The sequence below is a fragment of the Dioscorea cayenensis genome, chromosome 16 (assembly GCF_009730915.1).
Source record: "Dioscorea cayenensis subsp. rotundata cultivar TDr96_F1 chromosome 16, TDr96_F1_v2_PseudoChromosome.rev07_lg8_w22 25.fasta, whole genome shotgun sequence".
NCBI classification, from domain to species: Eukaryota; Viridiplantae; Streptophyta; class Magnoliopsida; order Dioscoreales; family Dioscoreaceae; genus Dioscorea; species Dioscorea cayenensis.
In genome coordinates this window covers 15,331,858-15,338,465 of record NC_052486.1, presented here as the reverse complement: position 1 = coordinate 15,338,465, position 6,608 = coordinate 15,331,858, and the positions used below count along the sequence as shown (strand labels likewise).

Genomic DNA, 6,608 nt, shown 5'->3' with positions numbered 1-6,608 from the left:
AGATTGGGCAATCAGATAGAGCATGTCCTCCACCGCACTCAGTGCAAGTAGTCACGGCCGCCACCGTATTAGAAGTTAGAAGGTCTAACTTCTTACTCAATGATTCCACTTTTTACCTTTCCCGCGCATTCCATTGATAACTATTCATGACCATGTCTTCCACTAATGGTCATTCTTCTTCTGGGGTTTTACTCCCTCATTGTACCTTCTTTCGGTGGCATCTTGCAAATTGCCTTGTACTCGGATTTAACCCATTATAGAAGGTTTGGATAATCATCCATTCGGGAAATCCGTGTTGTGGGCACCTCCACAAAATATCCTTGAAGCACTCCCATGTCTCAAACAATGATTCCAACTCCATTTGTGCAAATGACAATATGTCATTATGAATCTTGGCCGACTTCTATGGAGGAAAGACCTAGCAAGAAAAGCTTCGACCATCTCATTCCAAGTCGTGATGGAGGCTTTAGGTAAGGAATGAGGACACTGCTTGGCTCTTCCCTTGAGAGAGAATGGGAAAGCCCTCTATCTAATAGCATCATCTGATACACCATTAATCTTTAGCATATCACAAACTTCTAAGAAGTTCTCTATGTGGTTGTTTGGGTCCTCATCGGCCAAACCAATGAACTGCGTTGATTGTTGAATCATTTGGATGAATGCCGGTTTCAGCTTAAAGTTCGGAGCTGCGATCGGGGATTGCACAATACTCGATTGTGTACCCAAAACTGAGGGTCTAGTATAATTAGAAAGTGTCCTCAGTTGCTCATTTTGTTCTGCCATATTATCTGACCCTCTAACTTCTATTTTAGCATGATTAGACGGTTCTTGCACAGGTTCTTTTCCCCTTCTTCTAAGTGTACGTTAAAGTTCCAGATCTTCTTCAATCAATGTCAAAGGATTTCCTAGGGTCATAACTTGGAGCTGCACCAAAAGAAAGAAAACAAATCAGAACGATGATAGAAAAAGAGAATGTGAAATAGAATTAATGAATGAATATCTAAGAAAACAAAGTGCAAAGTATCTCTAAATGCCTACTCCCCGGCAACAGCGCCAAAAGCTTGACAACGCCCCTTGCATATGTCCCGCAAGTGCATGGATTTATCGAGTAATAAAATCCCAGGTGAGTGGGTATCGTATCTATAGGGAGTAGGGAATAAAAAATACTTAAATTGTTTCTTAACCAAGTGAAAGATGAATAATGGTTTTGTTAACAAGATGTAATGTCAAAGAATAAAAGAGATAAGAAAGAGAAGTGCAATTAAAGGGGAGGTGAGGCAATCGATATGAATGGGGTACTCGGATATTGTTCCGCCTAGGACGATCGGTTCAAGTGCAAAACCTATATTATGCTCCCTAACTAATGCATTAATGAGTCATAGAGATCCTTCAATACATGGTCCCAAATCTAAGGTCAACCATGGCTGACTCTATACATGTCCCGGAGGAGAAGTCAAACAATCTCAATACCTCGCACTCGTACAGAATCACAATGAGTTCTAGGGATTCCAAGTGATAAATCCTTTTCCTAGATGTAGACCTAACCCTTTGGTCCAGGTGGAAGGTCCCTAGTCATAATTAAGCCCTAGGTGCTAAAATCACTTCAACGCTTCATTCCGTTACCTCTGCAACTAAGCCCCAGTGGAAGATCATCCCTTAGCCCATTCACTCTACTATGACCAGAAAGAACTCGAGGAAACAGAGGTAGGATAAATCATACGGGAGGGGAAAGGGGACGCTCCGTTACCTCTCGACTCACCCTCTCAACCCTCTCCAATCTAGCGTTGTCTAACTCTCGCTGTGTGTCACTCACTCACAAGGGTTACCAATAAGAATTCTCAATCCTAGTGTCACTCTAAGGGAGTATTCATTCAATCAAACATTCAAGATTGGAACTCAATAAAAGCATCAATTAATGGAAGCATAATAAAAGGTTATTGAAACAAATACATCCTAGGGTTCACAAACCCAAGTACCCACTACAGGGTTAATCTCTCCATTGAGCAAGTTAATATCAACAATGAAATCGAATGTAAAAGCAAGTAATCGGTAGAAAACCCCCTCGATAGTCAAGATGATGGTCTTGCAGAGAAACTTGAGCTTTTCTAAAGGTCCCTTTGTCCGGCCTAGGATACACCTTGCCAGATAGATGCTAACGAAAGCTCTCCCACTAACCTTATTCCAAATGGAGCACGATGTCGAGCCGTAAACCTCTCCAAAACCCTTGCCAATACCTCTTTAAAACCTATCCATCGTCCTCTCTTAAGATGGGGAAAAGATGGAGAAAAGAATTATGCAGTTAGGGCTGAAATCAACCTAAAATAGGGCTGGAATTGGGCATTCACACGCCCCTGTGGATTCTCCACACGAGCTTGTGGAAATTCCACACAAGCGTGGATAATGTCCACACGCCCGTGTGGATTCTCTGAAGTTCACTTTTTTGGCCGACTATGAACAGAACCTGCTACAGTAACAACCCGAAACACTCCCAAATCCATGTTTTCATTAGGTAATGTAAATAGGCACACATTTACGTCGTAGATCACCTTGCTTCTTCAATAAATGACTTGATTTGTGAAGATCTTGCTATCAATGCACAAGCCAGGGATACTCGAATGTGACTGCCTTTATGCCCATCCAAATCATTGTGCTAACTTGAATACTAGGATGTTGGCACACATTCTTGCATATTGAACCCGACTTATGACTTCACATTTGAACCTTCTCAGGATTTCGTCCAAATAGTGCGTTCACGACCTACATTTGCTTCTTTCTTTAACATTCGGCTTCACAGCCCTATACACATGAAAGTAACATAAATGCACATATATTAGTGCTAAAACCTGATAAAAGTAATACTCATCATAGGGAAAGAATACTTCACATTCTTATCACACAAGCACTTATCACTAGGTCACACCTCGCCGGATCTATGCCGATGAAAGCTCTCCCAATAACCTTCTTCCAAGTGAATCGCGGTGTTAAATCCCTCAAACCACTCCAAAGACATGCAAAAAGCCTCTCCAAACCCTAGTCGATGACTTCCCAAATGATGGAGAAAAGTATAAGAGAAAAGGGGAAAACGATCCCCAAAATAAGGCTGAATCGCAGCTTAAATAAGGCTGGAATCAAGCATCCACACACCCCTATGGATCTACCACACGGGCTTATGAAATTTCCACACGGGCATGGGGAATTTCCACACGCCCGTGTGGATTTTCTGGAAATCCTGTTTTCAGCCGATTGTGAACAATAACTGCTACAATACTTGCTATAGTATTTTGCTACAGTATTGGGTACAATACTCGCCCAAAACACTCCTAATTCCACACTTCTCATCGAGGCAACATAAATGAGCATATGTTTATGCCGTAGATTACAACTCTTCTTCAATCAAAGGCTTCGTTGGTGAAGATCTTGTTATCAATGCACAAGTCGGGATACTCAAATTTTACTATCTTTGTGTCCTCCAACTCATTGTAATGATTTGAATTCATAGAGGTTGGCACACATTCACGTATCCTGGAGTCCCACTTGTGTCTTCACATTTGTTCCTTCCAAGATTCCACCAAATAATGCGTTTATGATCTACTTTTGGCTTCTTTTCTCAATACTAAGCTGCACAACCCCACATGCGCAAAAGAACACAAATACACATGTATTAGAGCATAAACTTGCTAAAAATAATGCTCATCATAACGAAAGAACACTTCGCATTTTTATCACACAAAGCACTTATCAAACTTCCCCACACTTAAGATTTTGCTTGTCCTCAAGCAAAAAAATACACATAGAAACATAGAAGAAGGAAGTATTGAAAGTTTTTGGCCTTAGGTTCACCAAAACAAGCAAGGAGAGCATTCTACAAGTAAGGGAAATTTCAACACTAAATATGAAAAGTCAATGCTCTAGCCCAAAACTCGAATCAAAAAAAGGACAACAAACCCGAAATCATGTAAGTGTGTAAACTCACTCAATTCAACCCAAAGTATACTCCTCGAATTCCCAAGTATAAGGGAATTATTTATCTACAAAATATAATAAAATAAAATGATGGTAGTAGCTTCACACATCCTCTAAGGTAGCCCTTTCCCAAGCGGCCGCTAAGATCTCTTTCACACTTTCGAGGTGGTAGCACTTTCTACCGGGGTAGTAGCTTTCACTCATCCCATGAGATAGCTCTTTCTCTCATTAGTGCATAACTAGTATCCGACTTATGAAAGTAGCTACATACAACATAGGTGGTAGCTCTTTCCAACCCTAATGCACAAACAACAAATATTGTTTTTTTTTTTTTTATTTTTTATTTTTATTTTTTATTTCTTCAGTAGAATTAACACAAGAAGTAACACTAGTCCCTTTAACATTAAACTTGAGTTTCCAAAAGAGTTTAAAGAGCGAGTAGTGCAACAAGTGTCTTTCGGACAAAAATTCCTATAAATTCAAATAAAAACTAGAGCATGAGAATATTCAATGTTAAAAATTCTCCTAAACTCAAGAATACAATTATTACAACTAGGGTCAACCACCATTGGCTACGTGAGCATGTATGTAAATCAAAACTTATATAAAAGACATGTGCAACGTGATTTCCCTCCACACTTAAGTTGTACATTGTCCCCAATGTACACATGCAAGCTAACTAATAGTGTTTATCAATCAAGAATATATGTGGGAGAAGCAATTGGAACAATACTCCCCTGACTCCTAGTATTGCATGTGATGGAAATAAATCCTTGGAAGTGATGTTCCAACGGGTTGTGAAGCACACATGGCCAAGTTCCAAAGCACCTTGGCCGTGTCCATGACTAGTTCTCGATTCCCATACTGACAAGACCATCTGCATGCATACACAAGGGGGTTTAGTAAAGCTCAAGAATACAAAAACAACTCGAGTATATAAAAGATAGAGCAATGAATACACTCGAGATAAAATAAAAGATAAACTCAGAACGAAGATCCTTTCTGAGTGTACATGTCCAAAATAGAATGCAGAAATAAAGAAATGAAAAATGCATCAAGTGTTGGTGTCGCACTTTCGCTCTGCTGCTGCTGGTTCTATGGCTGTAGGGGAAGAAAAGGAGCTGCTGGTGTTATGGCTGCGGGGAAGAAGAGGAGACTGGTTGATCAAATAGTACATGAATCGCTGATGAGGGTGCTGGAGGGGCCGGAGGTCGGCTAATCAATAGCTGCTATAACCTGTCTAAATAGGCCATCACATCGGTATACTGTACAGACTCTATCACTTAAATCTCGGTGATATCAAACCATAATACACTCACAGCACTCTCAAGCCTCTCAATACGATCATAAGCTCGGGAAAAGGTCAGCGTACACCCTAGGATCTCAGTCTCCATATGTGCGAAACTCTTAGCTGTGTCTCATCCGTCCTCTACACTCTCTGTAGTAGATGTAGCCAAAATGTAAGCTCCAAGCCCATATCTGCGCACTAGTCCCATCATCCTGATCGTATCAAGTTTAAGAGGGGTAGGGATAACCATTTTATCGGCTCCTCGGATAGCATCCACAAGGTTCATCCCCAAGATAAGTCTAGTGACGTAGGGTCCAGCAAATAATACTCCCACTCTCCCATTCATGCCCTGGTATCTCAGGAAGTCTGCCACAACATGCCCTAGGTGAATCAGCACGGTCCGGACCATATAATATAAATAAAGTAACCCCTGCTAGCTCAAATCACATGTATTGTCATCTCGACCATTTACAGCTCTGCTAAGGACTGAGTGTAAATACCTATAGCTCAGCCGAGACAAACATGTGGCTATGGACACTCCCGGTTCATACTGCCCCTATCCACACAAAGCTCAGTATGCTTGCTATGGGGTCAAGGTACTGGGATAATCCGTCGACAAGTGTCCATACTCCTCTGTATTTCTATGCCTCGTTATACAAGCCCATACGCACTGAAAACTCAGTGACACTTATGCTAAACTGACGTCCGAATGCTGTGAACTGTATGACATTAATGATGTCAAATCTCCCATACGGCTGCTCGAACTCGAAGAACACCAGTTCCTCCAATGTAAGTGGCCGGATAGCTGGCTCGCTTTTTGATAATAATCTCCGCCAGCCTCCCACGGCCAACAGTCCCGTCAATCTCATCGGCCCATTCATCGCCTCGCTAGACCTCACTCAGCATACTCAAGTCAACGATACAACACTATCCAAACCTGAGTCTCGATAACCAATCAAATCGAATCTGGTGCTCAGGATTCGAGAATTCAATGTGCGCTACAAGAGATGGAGTCTCCCTTGGACGCTTACCCTCTTGCTTCTTCGAACGCGATGCCATACCTACAATAATCGATGAAAAAATGATCAAAGAAGCTTAGGAAACATATTTGCATATTTCCACACGGTCGTGTGGAAATTCCACAAGCCAGTCTGGATCTGCGGGCCATGGAAATCATGCGGCCGCATGTCAATACTCTCAAAATACAATGTAAAACCATGTCTAAACTCTTTCTAAACATGCATAAGCCATACTAAAGTGAAAATTTGTAGCACACCGCCACTTTTTAATCCAATGAAAGCAGGAAACGGAGAATAAGAGAGGGGATGAAATGTTTGCAGATGAAATGGCTATGAAA

At 41.4% G+C, this 6,608-nt stretch overlaps 1 non-coding gene across 1 annotated transcript; it reads left to right on the top strand.

Annotated features, from left to right (window-relative positions):
• The first annotated feature begins 287 nt into the window (after positions 1-287).
• Positions 288-393, top strand: LOC120279870. Its single transcript, XR_005542170.1, has one exon. It is a non-coding gene; the product is annotated as a small nucleolar RNA R71 (small nucleolar RNA).
• The last annotated feature ends 6,215 nt before the right edge of the window (positions 394-6,608 follow it).